Source organism: Rhipicephalus microplus, chromosome 7 (genome assembly GCF_043290135.1).
Source record: "Rhipicephalus microplus isolate Deutch F79 chromosome 7, USDA_Rmic, whole genome shotgun sequence".
NCBI classification, from domain to species: domain Eukaryota; kingdom Metazoa; phylum Arthropoda; class Arachnida; order Ixodida; family Ixodidae; genus Rhipicephalus; species Rhipicephalus microplus.
In genome coordinates, this window is record NC_134706.1 from 7,791,021 (window position 1) to 7,807,117 (window position 16,097).

Below are 16,097 nucleotides of genomic sequence, written 5' to 3' on the forward strand. Positions count from 1 at the left end.
CTCGATTACTTTTTGCCTCCATCGAAAATGCAGCCGCCGCCGACGGGATTCAATCCCGCAACCTGCGCGTCAGACGCCGAGCACCGTAATTAAATTAAGTGCACTACAGTGCTTATTTGGGCCGGTTAAAACAAAACAAATGAGAGCACGGGAGAAGCGCGAACGGGCCGAGACATCACATTGCCATAAAGAGATGTCTATCTCACACGGCACTCGCTTTGTCAGTCGATAAAAGAGCACCAACTTTCGGGCGCATGATTCTCACTGCATATAGACGGCGCATATACCACGTAATGGCGTCGAACGTGCGAAGTCTATTTCAGCTCGCACTGCCGACTTCGAGCTCAAGATTCTCTTGGGTGCCGTCTTCTCCCAGGCGTTCCTCTTCAACCCGGAACTTCACCTCTCGAGGCTCCGCATAGCTAAGATCATGCGCCCACTCGCCCTGGCGCATATCGGCCTGAGTATACGGTGTCCGCGAGTCTTTATACGGTCGTGGAGCGTCAAAAAAACTTCGCCATGCCAATATTCCCTGGCGCAGTAACCCGAGAAATGGTTCCTATAGAAAATGGACCCATCTCGAAAGACGCCGCCCGCCAGACGCCACGGTTAGACAATGAACGTACGTATACGCTCGCAGGCAATCGTGGAAACGACAACGCTTTCTTACATTTGGCGGAGCAATTTTTTTTTCCGGAGCGTAAATTTCCGGCCCGTATTGACGATGGCAGACCCATATGCATATGTAATGACGACTCGTACAATTTGGCTAAAGATCCATGCCCGCCTCTCACAACAAAATTTTAAGGAACTTTTCGTTGTATGTATAGATATAGATAAAGTATACAAGTACCGTATATGCAGTAAATATACGGTATCGAAGGAACTTTAGAAGGGCAGTATTTTTAATCCAATCGCAAAACAGTTTATCCTAACGGAAAGAGCGCACTACGTACTTCAGTGAATAGGTGAGCCTTAGGTACTTGCCTGTGTGCTAAGCAGGTAGCTGGCACGTGTTTACGAGGGTATTTGGCGGGTTCCGGTGTCAAGGTTAGGAGGAGCTAAGGCGAATGGATGGATACTTAGAATGCTTAGGACATAGATGCTCCGCTACTTGATACGATGTACTCAAGTGCTTAAGAGGTATTATGCTCGTGTTTGGGTGCTACTTGCGTGCGAGTTGGTTCGTTGCATGGGATGTACTTAAGTGAATATCTGGATGCTTAAGCACTCAATACTTAAATGCTTGAGGGGTTTCACTTATTACTTAAATACTGAGGGAATTGTCGAGTAGAGTTTAGATGGTACCAGCGTGCAAACAGTATTCTGGATAAGGATACGATATGACACTACCAAACTCTGTAAATGCTAAAAAAAACTTGACTGATCCCTCTTTTTGATTGATTGATTGATTGATTGATTGAGTGATTGATATGTGGGGTTCAACGTCGAGAGACGCCGTACTGGAGGGCTCCGGAAATTTCGACCACCCGGGGTTCTTTAACGTGCACCCAAATCTGAGCACACGAGCCTACAACGTTTCCGCCTCCATCGGAAATGTAGCCGGCGCGCAGCCGGTATTCGAACCCGCGACCTGCAGGTCAGCAGCCGAGTACATTGGTCACTAGACCATCACGGCGGGGCCTCTTGTTTTTTTTTTTTAGGAATCGGTACAACAACCCTATCGGAAAAATTTCCATGGTGGATACTGGAAAACATGGTGGGCGTAGTGGAAATAATAGTGGGCATGGTGGAAATAATAGTGGGCATGGTGGAAATTATGATGGCTATGGTGGGACGTAGTGGAAAATATGGTGGTTATGCCGGGACATACTGGGTGGTATGGTGTACAGATGATGGGTAAAGTGGAAATGATGGTGGAAAGCAGAGGCTAGATAGTGGGCAATAATGGGACACTCTGCCCACCATTGCGATAATGCTGGGTAGCCCTAAGCATATGGTGGGTGGTGCTTATTATGGTGGGCTACATGGTGTACCAAGTTGAGAAACTCTTCCCACCATTGCGATAATGCTGGGAAGCACTAAGCAGATGATGGGTGCTGCTTGTTATGGTGGGCCACATGGTGTACCAAGCTGAGAAGCTCTGCCCACCATCGCGATAATGCTGGGAAGCAGTAAGCAGGTGATGGGTGGGCTTATAATGGCGGGCAACTTATATAGTGTACCAATCTGGGATCAGTACACTACATGTTCTACCACCATGATTTCCATCAAAGTTAGGCCTACCGACCGAGCCCGCACAATTGTGTTATCCGTGCTTCTGGGTTTCAGAATACACGATTTAGACGATTAAGTATGACAATACAGCGCAGCCATGGCATCAATTAACCTAAATGAAGCATTTTTCATTGTGTATGGTGTCCGCTCAAGAAGCAACAAACATCGATGCGACGCGATTAAAGCACTCCCAGAGAACGTAATTAAGTGTCTTCTCACCGACAGCCGCCGGTCGCACTCGCTGGCACTTCTCTAGCTTTTGTACGAGAACTCAGACGTGGCAATTCGTATGCTTGGTGAACCAACATGAAGCGTAATGTTTCCGGCACACTGCATTTGTTTTGGCCAAGCCGTTTATTAAGTTGCTTTAGCGAAAAAGCTACAGCATTGAGCTGGCGCGACCGCCCTCTACATTGCGCGAAAAGCATCCCAATACTCAATCAAATTAATTAGGCGGGCGTATCTATGGAATGAGCCTAGAGGCGTCATAAAGCGTGAGCAGATGTCACCCTTTAGAACGAGCGCGAAACGAATATTAAACTTGGCAGACCCCGCCGGTAAACTGTTGCTGCTCCCCAGTCCACTTGGTTTTTTTCTTGAAGTTGTAAATTGTAAAAAAATAGCACTAGTGCCGTTAACATAGTGGCAATCGCAGTTGCTTGTGTTTAATAAATGCGCAATTTTTAGTAGCAGGTGTAGATCTTGTCTATGTTGTGTACACGACAAACACAAGTTGAACCGTAAGTTTGTATGCCATCTAAGTATTTAACACCCGTACAACGTCATGTTGGTGTGGCGCAGTGGTTAGCGTCTTCGAATGGGAATCCGAAGGTTGCACGTTCGATCCTCCGTGGCGCGTTTTTTTTTTTTACGGGACGGGTGTTTTTTATACTGTTTTTATAGAATTCTTTTTTTATTTTTTGTGGCAGCTCGTCACGGTGATTATGACGTAATTTCGCGCTCAAGTGTTGCCGGCACTGCAGCACCCACCATACCCACCATGCGCCATGGTGGGCGTTTCCCACCATTCACCCACTACACTAATCCACTATAATGGTGGGTGGTGGTTTCCACCATGCCCACCATTCGTTTTTTTCCGATAGGGAAGTAACCGAAACGTGTCTTCACAGAGGCAGTTCAGTGTTGCGCATTGTTTCGCCACGAACGCGAAGGAATAAATTCTACACCAACAAATTACAACGTCACGTGAAGAAGGGCAAGCAGCTCGAAATTTGCAGCGCGCACCTCAATTAAAACGCGCGAAGAAGGGCGAGAGCCCAAAATTTGCAGCGCGCACCTGAATAAAAAAAAAAACGCACGCGCGAAACGCGCACACACAGGACGGGCGCGGACAAACAAGTGGCACAGCTCGACACTAACTGAAACACGCCGCTCAAACAGAAACGAAGACGCATGGAACGAGCGCACACTTATACACAGGACGAGCGCGAGCAACTGTCACGATTCTTACTTCGTGTGCGAGCAGCGCGCTCCTTTCGTAAACGCGGCAGACAGTAAAAGTGACCTTCGCGTGCTACCTGTATAACTTCAAAGCAAACTTGCGGTGGAAGATCAAGCGGTTATAAAACACCCAAGTCCCGAGATAAGCGTGCGCGCGAGTGAGCTACCACGCCAGAGAACGACTTTTACGCACTTTGGCCACGTTATATGGAGGCGCATAGCAACGCGCGGGGCAACGACCTTTAGAGCACACGTGCGAGCCACCCCGCTACTGATGACGAAAATGCCCTGAAATAGCTGAGCTGTGAGGACGGCAAACGGTACATGGTGTGTGTATAAATGGCTCGCCGTTGTCCGGCTGAGCATAGTACGCTGCGTGGCCTCGTGGCTGGCGTAGCAATATGCATGTGGTGCAATATGTGTGTAGTGGCTGGCGTAGCAATATGCGGAGCAATATGTCGTGGTTAGACGCCTAGCTGGGGTACTTTTCATTCTTTTTTTATTATTTCGCAGTGTTTACATGCATACTTTACAACGCCATATCCGTGACGGAAATACGTCAGCGGAGATGTGGTGGACCGCGACATAAAGCACTTTCGAGATTAAAAAAAAAAGCTGCCCTTCTCAGCAAAATGACAAAGTGCTCATGAACCAAAGACGCAATGAAATCATTTAGTACAGAACCAAGAGTGATATGACAAGGCGACTAAAAACAAGCGTCCAACTGATGCAAATCCTAGTCGCAGTTCAATTCATCCTTCATGGTAAGCGCGTAGCTCTGAGAACATACACACATAATGCGCGACCCTGCAGCCGCTGGTCGCACACTACACCTGGCACAGCAAAGCTCCGTGATCATAGATGGCGGTGGCGAGCTTTGGGCTGGGCGGAACCTAAAGGCCCGGCGTCTCTACACGCGCTTCAGTATATCGACAGCCCCTACCGCCGTTTAAAAACGTAGGATAAGTCTATACGACAGACTATCCACTTTTTTAACAATGCATGCCGACGCGCCTTCCCGACTTCCATGCACATAGACGGCAGGCGGTGCTGAAGAAAAAAAAAAACAGCAAAGGAAAGAAAACACCCGACGCCTTTCCGTAAACATCGAGGGGAGCTATCTGCACAAGACGATTCTGTCGCTAAGCTCCGAGGCGTCGTCGGAGTCAGTTATTGGCCTAGCCCGCGCGTGTGCCAAGTATAGTCCCGCATGAGTGAGTGAGTATGAACTTTATTGAGGTCCTGAGAAGAAAGAAAGCGGTGCCGAAAGCCCCGCCATCAATCCGGCGGCTCCACCCAGGTCGGGACCGGTAGACAGAGTCTTTCGGCGACGGCCCGGGCCCTCTGGACAGCCTTGAGCTGAGCGATGAGCTCTGTGCTTCGAAGGGCGGAGTCCCAGGAGGACTGGTCAGAAAATTCTGTACCCACGTTGGCAGGGCACAACCAGAGCATGTGGTCGAAATTGTTATACTCGTTTCCACAGTGTGGACATGCAGTGGAAAAGTCCGGATTAATCCTGCTTAGTGTCGTTGGTGTGATGTATGTACGTGTCTGCAATTGTCTATAAGTGATTGCTTGTGCTCTGTTCAGATCTCTGTGAGGAGGAGGAAAAGTTCGACGTTCTAATCTATGATGTGAGGTGAGTTCGTGATATGATACAAGTGGGTCTTTGTAGTCGAGGTTCCTGCGGGCTGCATTTAAGCGAGGGGGCGAACCACTGACGCGGAAAGTGAGCTCTCGCGCCAGTGTGTGTGCCCGCTCGTTTGGGTTGCCAGCAAAGCCGGAAATGTTTCCCATGTGGGCTGGGAACCATGCGATGTGTGAAGACCGAAAGTTTTCCTCCTTCGTCTCGTGGTTGAAAAGCCTGTTAACGACCTCAGCTGCCTTCGAAGAGACTAGGGCCGCCGAAAAAGTTCTTATAGCTGTTCTAGAGTCCGAGTAAATGACAGAGGCTTCAGTGCAGCTTCGAAGGGCTAGCGCAATGGCCATTTCCTCTGCTTCGTGGGTGAAATTGGTAACTACCGTGGCTGCGTTGACGAGCGAGCCATGGGCGTCCACCACAGAGACTGCATAGGCACCTCGATTCCAATATTTTGCGGCATCAACGAAGAGGACCTGCGTATCGTTGCACATGATCTTGGCGAGTATTGCCTTGGCTCTCGCTTTTCGTCGTCCTTCATTGTGGGTTGGGTGTATGTTTCTGGGAATCGGGTCAACTGTTATCGCTTTCCTGGCTTGTGTGCAAAGTTGGGACTTTTCTGGCGGCATGAAGAAAGGCTGAAGACCGGCTTCAAACAATATCTCGTTGCCCGCCTTTGAGAGTGAGAGCCGACTAATCTGTGCATGCCGCTGTGCCTCAAAGAGTTCGGTAGCTGTATTATGCAGGCCCAATTGTAAGAGTCGTTCCGTACTAGTGTTGCGAGGGAGGCTCAGGACCCTTTTCAATCCTGTTCGAATTAATGTATCAATTTTGTTGAGCTCTGTCTTCTTCCAGTTGAGGAAGGGGGCGGCGTAAGTCACGTGGCTGATGAGAAAGGCGTGAAATGCTTTCATGAGGTTGTCCTCTTTCAGACCAGCCCTTCTACTGTTGACCCTTGATAATACCCTGGTGAAGTTGAAGACACTTTTCTCTATACGTTTGAGGGCCTCCGCGTTGTCACCGCTGTAAGCACCAACTACCATGCCCAGGACCTTGATTGTGTTACATATTGGGATACTACCTCCGTCCTTGGTGTGTAAGTGAACGGGGAGGGAGCTAAGGAGCTGTCCCTTTCTGGGGCCGTGTTTACACAGAAGGAGCTCTGATTTGCTCGTAGCTAGCTTCAGCCCCGTATTTTGTAGGAAAGCTTGTGTGGTGTCTAGGGCATGTTGTAGGTTCTGCTCCAGGGAGCCTAGTGGGCCACTTGTGGACCAGATGGTAATGTCGTCTGCGTAAATCACGTGTCCTACCCCACGAACTTTCGAGAGTCGGTTCGCCAGATCGTGCATTGCGATGTTGAAAAGAAGTGGCGAAAGCACTGACCCTTGGGGGGTGCCGACGTTTCCCAGCTTGTGCTTACGGCTTCTGATTTGTCCGATGTTTATGGTAGCCGTACGGTCCGCCAAAAACGATCTGACATAGTTGTGAAATTTTTCTCCGAGATGTAAACTGGAGATTTCGTTGAGGATATGTTCGTGCCTGACCGTATCGAAGGCCTTCGTTATGTCGAGCGCCAGGATGCCCTTTACGTCCCGTGATTTATTGTCTATCACAGCACTCCTGATAAGGAGCATGGCATCTTGTGTTGATAGTGATTTTCGGAATCCTATGAGATTGTGGCGAAAAAGGCTGTTTGCTTCGATGTGCTCTGCAATTCTATTGTGAATGACATGTTCGGCGACCTTTCCGAGGCACGAAGTAAGGGATATTGGTCTCAAGTTCTCGGCATGGAGCGGTTTTCCGGGTTTGGGGATGAGAATTATATTGGCAGTTCGCCATTCATCCGGTACGCGGCCCGCCGTCCATACTTCGTTTATTTTCTTTGTAATGATTTGTATGGCTTGGTTATCTAAGTTTCTGAGAAGTTTGTTAGTTAATCCGTCTGGACCAGGGGCCGATCGGCCGTTAAGGCCATGAAGGGCGTGCACAATCTCTGAGACCTCGAATGGACGATCCAGTGAGCGTTGAGGTGTCCCCTTGTACTCGCATGCCGGGTCGTCCCAGGGGACTGATTTGCTTTCTGTCGGCAGGTATATGTCTGCCAGGGTGTTAGAAAAATCCTGAGGACTAGTGCCTTCAATCGTGTGCAGGTGGACGAGTCTGTCGAGCATTATTCGAGCATTGCTCTTGGTCGGTTTGTTGCTGTCGGCGAATAGGTTTTTTAGAAGGCTCCACTTGCTTCCCCGTCTCATTTTACCATCCGCCTCATTACAAACCTCATCCCATTGTTGCGCACTCAGCTCTCTGGAATGTTCTTCGATTTTTTTGTTTATTTCCCTTAGTTTAGATCGCAGCCTCCTGTTTAGCTTCTGCTTTTCCCATCGTCCTCTTAGCGCATTCTTCGCCTCCAGGAGGTGTGCGAGTCTGGAGTCCATGACTGGAACCTCCAGGTCCAAGGTTATTTCTTTAGTGGCTTTTGCCACCGTACTTTTCAGATTTTCCAGAAGCTCTTCAAAGGTTTCCCCTTGGCTGTCCTCGCTACCCCTTATTCTTCGGAAAAGGTCCCAGTCGACGTATCTGTACGTCTTAGGTGGAGCGGGTGTGATACGGACGTTGATTTCTAAGATGAAATGGTCGCTGCCAAGGTCCTCTTGCAGATTGTCCCACGACCCTTCCGCGTTTCCGAGGAACGTCAGGTCGGGGGTGGTGTCTCGCTGAACAGAATTGCCTCTGCGTGTCGGAAACCTTGAGTCCGTGATTAACTTCAAGTTGAGGTTGTTTGCACACTCCGCAAGGTTAAGACCTTTCCTGTCATTGGTACTGTAGCCCCAAACGTTGTTGTGCGCATTGAAGTCGCCGGCAACGATCAACGGCCGGTCCTTGGCTTGCGACACCGCCGATGATAGGAGTTTGGTAAAGTTCCTGAGTCGGTCGGTTGGAGAACTGTATACGTTCAGTATGTAAAGGTGGGCTTTAAGAGTTCGACTCGGAATGATTTCTGTTATCATGGATTCCAGGCCTTTCTTGTATGTCGGGGTGTCCCTGTCCATAAAGCTGATGTCCTTACGGATGAGGGTGGCAATGCCCCTGGCTTGTTTGAAGTCGGGGTCCAGGGTTGGCCTGGAAACCCTGTACCCCGAAAAGGACATGTTTTGAATGTACTTTTCCGCCCCGCACTCCTGTAAAATGATGACATGTGGTTTTTCTTTACATGATCGTACTAATTGCGTTAGGTTAGCTTTCTTTTTGTTGAATGAATTACAGTTCCATTGCCAGATCTTGAAAAATTGTGGTGTGCTATCCATGGTGCTGACTTGGCATGACCCCCTGTGTGTTCGCTTCACCTATTGGACCTGGTGGCTGAGGGGATGTCGGCAGCGCAGGTTGGGGTCCCTGGGAAGACATGGACCCCGGGTCCGGCGTGGGAATTCTTCTCGTGGCTCTGGGTTGAGCAATTGGTCTTTCCAGACGATCGAGTCTACCGCAAATTTGTATGAGTGCCTCTTTAATGTCGGCAATTGCTGATTGGAATTTACTGAACTTACTCTTCGTCTTGCGGTGCTTTTTGGCTTTGTTGTCACTAGCTAAGGCGTTAGAAGGAGCTTCGCTGACGTCGGACATAAAGTCGTCTACGTCTGATGTGTCGTCATCTGTCTCGGTGTTTACGGCTCTGCGTTTATTTGGGCTACATGACGCGACCACAGATCCTGATGATTGAGGGATGGGTGGCGGTGTGTCTTTTAGGATACGTCCTTCTAGCCTGGCGAGAGTTGCCTTCAGTTCAGCTAGTTCCTGTTTGAGTGCTTTGTTTTCCCGTTCTAGTGTGTGTATTCGTGGATCTGCCACATGCTCTGGCTGTACCTTACCTTGCTTTGAAGTTGTCGATGTTGTCGGTGCAGAGCCGCTGTCGCGAACCATGTCGGCCCAGGTCATTTTCTTGCCAGGACATCTCGACCAGGATCGGCCCCTGGAGCAAGAGCGCCCGCTGGATTGAGAGTGCGCTGTGGAACGGGAGCGCCGTCTGGAACGGGTGCGCCGTCTGGATCGGGAGCGTCCTCTGGAACGGGAGCGTCCTCTGGAACGGGAACGCCCTCTGGAGCTGGAGCGCCGCTTGGGAGTGGAACCATCTGCCATCTCCGGTTGCATGTCCGCGAGGTCGTTAACCTCGTCAGCGTTGGCTTCTTTCTCGGAGCGGTGGCGTCTTTGTCTTCGGCGTCGTCGCACGACATATGGGATGTGGTATCTTTTGCTGCAGCAACGGTCACCTGTTGGGTGATCACCTTCACAGAGCTTGCATTTCGGAGTGCAACGGTGGGCTTCTGCAGCATCGTTTGAGAGTGCGTCTCCGCAGTTGTGGCATTTACTTTTCTCTGCCTTGCTCTGGTGGCATACGTCGGCCCGGTGTCCGACTCGGCCGCAGGCGTGACAAACATCGACTTGGCGTTTGTAAAGGGAACACGGCACTAAGGCCGTTCCGCACATGACGTTTTTGGGAACGCGAAGCCCATCAAAGAGTATCACAACAACGTGCGTGTTTTTGATTCTCTTGACTTCAATGGCGGTCGGGTTTCGTTGGTTGACAATCATGCCTCTGAGGGTGTGCTCTTCTATCGAGGGGTCAACATTCCTGATGACGCCTTTACAAGTGTTTTCCGGGGCGGCTAAGTAGGCAGAAACATCAAATGCGCCGACTTTCGTGTGAATTTTCTGAATTCCAGCGTATGCGACTGCGTTGGATCTGACCGGAGTCGAAATAACAAGAATATTCTGTACCTTGTTGGGGCAGACTGTATCTTCCGATGCTTCTTGGTCAGTGAGCCCAGCTGCCATAGTCAGAGCTCTCGACAGCAGTACCATGTCCGTCTTCGAAACGTCAAGCCCTCCGCGGGGCCGTACAATGACCTTTATCTGGTCTCTCGGCAGCCGAGGGAGTCGCGAAGCGGCTACAACCTTCTGCACTGTTGAGAGGGAGCGAGCGTTGAAACCATGCTTCTTTGCTGTGTTTGCCGTAGACTTTGCAGCGGTAGCAGACGCTGCGTTCCTTGCCGGATCTCGTTTCCGCCGGGCGCCAAGGGCGGTGGTCCACCCCGCTCCGTCGAATTCTTCCGGAGTGATATCCATGCCTTCAACTGTCACCATCTCGGGCATCCTCGCTGCCTAGTCAGGTGCGGCAGGGGCCTGACGAGGCCCGGCGCTGCCTCGAAATGAACCCTAGCTCCGTACTCGTAGCCGAGGGGTTAGTCCTAGAGACGCGTCCCTCGCTTCGCACACTTGAAGTTCAATAACTCGCCGAAAAGTTCACTCACCCCAACGAGAACGATGTCGTGAGATAGCTTGCACAAAACTGGTTTAGGAAAGTCCAATGGATCGGTGGAGAACACAAGAAAGATGTCCGAAAACATTTAAAGAAGCGGGAGCAGACGCGTCCACGTCTGCACTCCCGGACGCCACCTAACGGACCATAGTCCCGCATCGAACTCACAAAGATGAAAGCGAAGAGACGGAAGTGCACACTCTGGGGAGCCGCTCGAAAAGCCTGCCGATATGCATATAGGCGCTACAGCGTCCCGAACGCGTCACATGTTTATACTCGGAGAGAGGAGAAATAGATAGAGGGAAGGACAGGGAAGTTGGCCTGTCCTCGGGGCTGCTGGCAGTCTTGTGCTGTGGCACGAGATCCAGTGACGGTGCATTGAAATAGACCAATCTTTTTTTTTTATTTTTTACACTACTTCCTTTCTAGAAATTATTCTACACTGAACCTTTTCTTTCCTTTTTGGATACAACTTAGCCCGTCGATCTCCCGCTCCAAGGGGAAGAGGTGGCAGACGTCGTCATCATCATAAGGGGGCATTATAGGAAATATATGCTGCAATAAAAGAAAGGGAGAAGAGACACTCGACTGGGCGGAACAAAGAGATCAAAAGAAAAGAAAATGCTAACAGAACGGAGAAGTGACATGCGAACCCGTTTGGAGCAGTTATAAGGTGAAAACCGAGCCGCAGCACGACGTCCGATGTATTTGCGTTTCCCACCCGATCGTAAGAAACCGATAGTGGGGACGGCCCTTTCCAATGCCGGGAGAATTCTTCGCAGGACACGCTGCGACAGTTTACACTCATATCCCGCACGGGCTGTAGGAGCTACACTCGAAGGGTCAATGCGAAAAAAAAAAATCAAATCATGAAAGACGGGACGCGTCATCCGCGTGTAAGCGGGCCACTTTCAATATTTGACGACGAAGGGAAGAAAGCGAAAGCGCTGCGGAGACGACGCCGCCGCCAGAGGGCGTTTGGCGCGTGGACGAGTTTCCGGTGTTTGCGCTGCAGTCGAAGCTTCTCGTATAAAATTCCGGCAGTGCGAAGTTCTTTGAACGAAGACGCCTCGGGTGCCGCCACCGACGCGACGCCCTTCGAGAAAAAAAAAAATAAAAGACTAAAAATAAGTGCGAGCTCCCTGAAAAATTAAACGACATCCCGCAGGAATCCGCGACGCCATCCAAGTCAAGAACGAAGCTCGAAAAGATGAAGCGGTCATCGGCAGCCACTGTAGGATAAGCTGAAGTAGGGTCATCTATTCTGATTGTTGGAGTTTGCAAGCCCCGCAATGTATTATTATTATTATTATTATAACACAAGTATACCCACTACCCGCTATGCGTAAGGCAATAATCGCACCCACGTTTCCGCACTCTTGCGCTCTCGCTGAACATGAGGATGATTGACTTTGCCTGAGCCTTTATGCCACTAATACGTTGCGCAGTTAGAATGATGCGAATCCAGGTGTAGTTCTACCCATCCGCCTGGAATATTGCATCTGTTAAGAAGACTCCTCGTCCTAGATTGTTTGGTTGTGGATGAAACCCAGATTTTCGTTATTTCTATTATTTGCGTACATCGCAATATTTCGCTCAAGGACGCCGCCACCGGAATTTGGCACCGGATTTTTTCACGAAACGGGCTTATTACGACATAAGGCCTCCAGTGCCGGCGAATTTTTCTTCGGCGCGCTATCTCGGAGGCCCTTGTTTAAGGATATCGCGCAAATAAGGTCTCCCTTGAGTATCGCACGCCAACAGCAAGAGCCCTACACTCGACCACATATGCCGGACAAAGACGAAAATAGAAGAATGAAAGAGGCACCCGAGAGACCATGCTGCGAAACAAAATCATACAAGACAATGCGAGTAAGGATTTGCATCCGATTCAGCGAAGTTGTTCTAGCTCGTGGTAAACTGTCTGTCGCAGGTGGCGGGATCAAATCCCGGCTGCGGCGGCTGCATTTCCGATGGAGGCGGAAATGTTGTAGGCCCGTGTGCTCAGATTTGGGTGCACGTTAAAGAACCCCAGGTGGTCGATATTTCCGGAGCTTTCCACTACGGCGTCTCTCATAATCATATGGTGGTTTTGGAACGTTAAACCCCACAAATCAATCAACTGTCTGTCGCAACCGAAAAACGTGCGTGGCGAATAGCCACGTGCACTCTTCGTCATCTTCTGCCTCGCTCCCGTCGAACCGATGCGGCCTATTTCAGTCCCGTTGAAAAATGCGTAACATGTCTGTTGCAAGAGTGTGAAATAAAGGGAGAAGGAAATAAATAGAGATGATCATGCCTCGAAAAATTGGGAGAGCAAGCTGCGGTCATCGAACGCGCTCAACCTGCTATCCGAACGCGGGCGCCTTAACCGCTGGATATATTAAGGCACGCTGAGAACGTGGCATATTTTGGCATATAGTTCTTGCCACAGTGCCCCAGTTATTGCATCGTTTAACAAGAAGCGGGAAAGAGGAGTGAGGATGAGAAGGATGAAAAGAGGGAGAGGAGAGAGTGCACTACAACACATAAATAACCAGAAAGAGAGAAACTGAAAGAAATGCTGAAAAAGAAAGATAATCACAGAGCGTGAAAAAAAATTAATGGAGAGAGAAAAAAGTATAGAAAGAGCAATGGAGACTGAGACGAAAAAGGGAAATAAGACTAAAAAGTAATAGAAACAAAACTAGACACAAAACAAACAAAAAAAAAACAAAGAAGAAGAGAGAAAGAGGGAGAACTATCGAGAACCCTAGAGGGCTTTCCGGCTCCACACTTCATTCAGGCTTGACACCACCAGTGCGATGCTTTCCATCAGCTCCACTGCCTTCTTTTTTTTTCTTTCTTTTTTCCCCCGCCTCCAGTGCAAGCAGCGCATAACTTGTTGTATTTGTTTTTTGTGGACATTACGGTTACGCCATGGCTCAGTCTGGCAGAATACGATGAACAATATCACGCGATCGGCACTAGAGCGCGGCCGTCGTCAACCAACAACAACTGCTACAACCACATTGACTAGAACAAGAACAACGACACAGATGGGAGACAATCTACGCGAAAGCCACCCGCGGTGATATCTGGAATCCCTGCCGCCCAAAGTGAAAGACGAAGGCACCTGCAGTCGCAGCCGGAAAATAACGAATAAACAAACAGAAAAGCGGGCGATAAGCCAGATAAGCTGCAGCAGCAGCGGAGGAGCAGACTCGAGGGACCCGCCCCAGAATGGGAGGCGCGTCCGGCTTTCGAAGCGACGCGAGAACGTGAGCACCGCGCCAAAAAAGACGTATTCCCACCGTGTCCACGGGTGTTTTTGTTTATTTATTTTTATTATTTCGCTATACTTTTGTTGATCTTTTATTCGCCCACTGCATTTTCCTGCCCCACTTCGTAGCAGCGAAATCGGGAAGAAGAATGAATGCAAGTTTTGATATCGCAATTTTTTCATGACTTTGGCAATGCGTTATACACGGAGCCTTTGTTTCCGTGATCATTTTATAAAAGCCAAGGGATTAGACCCCTCACCAAACGCCGAAATTGACCGGCGGCAGCATGAGGACGAGAGATGAAAAACAAAATAATAGCGATAACACTACGACGTCATCCTATGACAACACCACAAAGACACAGTGGACCTTTTATCGACCTCTTTAGGATCAACACAATGCACTGGGTAAAAAAACAAACAAACAAAATGCTTTCGTCTCCGAGTCATTTTAGGCAAATGTGTGGCGAACCTTGTGACTTCATTATATATCCTTTTTTTTATTTTTGCCACCGTGTTAACTACGATAGTTAATGGCCAACACATTTCATGGATTACTTGGCAAGCACAAAGCCACCACAGAAAAAAAAGAAAACATATTCTTGCACGAACACATTAGCCTAATGAGGTTACGGCTCTGAATTACAGCAACCACTTGGCAGAGACTAAGTAACGGCGTCTTAACGTGTCAAAATCACGATGACAAGGTGCGGTTAAACGGGAAACAGCTGACTCACCTTCCCCACCTGGGTTCTTTTTAATTTAACAAATGTAATTAGGTGAAATCAGCCCAATTACTACAACGTAAATTCAGATAACAGGATGGATAAAATGAATGAAGACAACTACATCAGCTGCAGTTCCAAGTAGGTCAAATTGTATTATATGGAACACTTCTCGAAGTATCTAGCAATCGTTTTCTATTGGCTGCCGGAACATGCCATGAGATCCCCCCCCCCCCTTTTTTTTTCACGAATTTTATAAACGAAACAACTAGCTTGCAAGAAAAGTGCTATACAAGCATGATATTTTTATTTATTTATTTATTACATTTTACAAACCACCTGGCTTGCATGAGGAGTACGAACTTCGACAAAATTTTTATAAATACCATGACCTAATGTTCTTTACCAACATCTAAAGCAAAAAAAAGTGCTTTTTCTACATGCACTATTACCAGGGCTTCGTAAAAATGAAAATCCTTATTTCTCCTTTCCGAGTCAAAGGAATAACTCAGCTACTTAGTGATTGTACATCGTTTCGCGGACATTTGCATATCGACGGGGAAAAGGAAGGTCACCTCCTCAAGTCATTATCAACTAGGCTCTCCGCGCAGTCGATTATGCCGTCAGAAGAGACAGGGTCCGTCAGTCGTGCAGCATAGCTAGCTGCCAATACAACGGAATAAACGCACAAAAGGGCTACGGGGGTGAAAACGCGAGAGATTGACAAACACTCCGGGCTGCCGCTGTCGGCATATCGGGAAATTTTACATATAAAAGGAGCGTCCCGATCGAGATGGCGAAAACCATGCGGTTTATCATACATCCCATCCCCACACACAGCTTTATAAGCGACGCATTCCTTTCCATCCCAAGGAAGCGTCGATGCAGGCGAAGCGTGACCAAGCCGCACGACATGCGAGCACTCGGCGATAGTGAAATCCTCCTTTCTCGTCCCCCGGCTTCTTCTTTCATTTATATTAACGTCTTTTTTTTTTCAGTTCTGACTTCGTAGATGGCATTCTTGGGCATTCGTGGTCTTGCTCGCTGAACTGTCTTGCGTCATAGAGCTGTTGAGGCGGTGCATTTATTTCTCTTCTACACTCCCGGCATTATATTTTGTCGTCGATCGAAATACTACTCCCTTACATTATTTTTCTTTTTTCTTTCTAGTCAGTTTATTTCTCCCGTGATCCTGGGTATCACATTAGTGGGATGTATAAGATTGACACAGAACAGCGCCACGGAGAAACCATAGGCACGCTTTGAATTTTTGCTGGCGCTTATTTCAACCCCCCCCCTCCCCCAAAAATCATATTCGTAGACGTGTTGCCCCCTGGGGAAATATCATAACCACCATTACTACATACTTTTCGATAATTCTTTCCTTTTTTCTATTTTTGTTGTTTTCTTGTGCCCTTCAAAAAGTCATGCAGAATTGTAGAGCATTTCATTATCTCA

The 16,097-nt window shown here is 48.7% G+C and overlaps 1 protein-coding gene across 16 annotated transcripts in view; it reads right to left on the bottom strand.

The window, feature by feature from the left end:
* LOC119179960 (RNA-binding Fox protein 1) overlaps positions 1 to 16,097 on the bottom strand; it is a 405,655-nt gene that overhangs the window by 120,357 nt on the left and 269,201 nt on the right. The gene's annotated exons all lie outside the window — the stretch shown is intronic.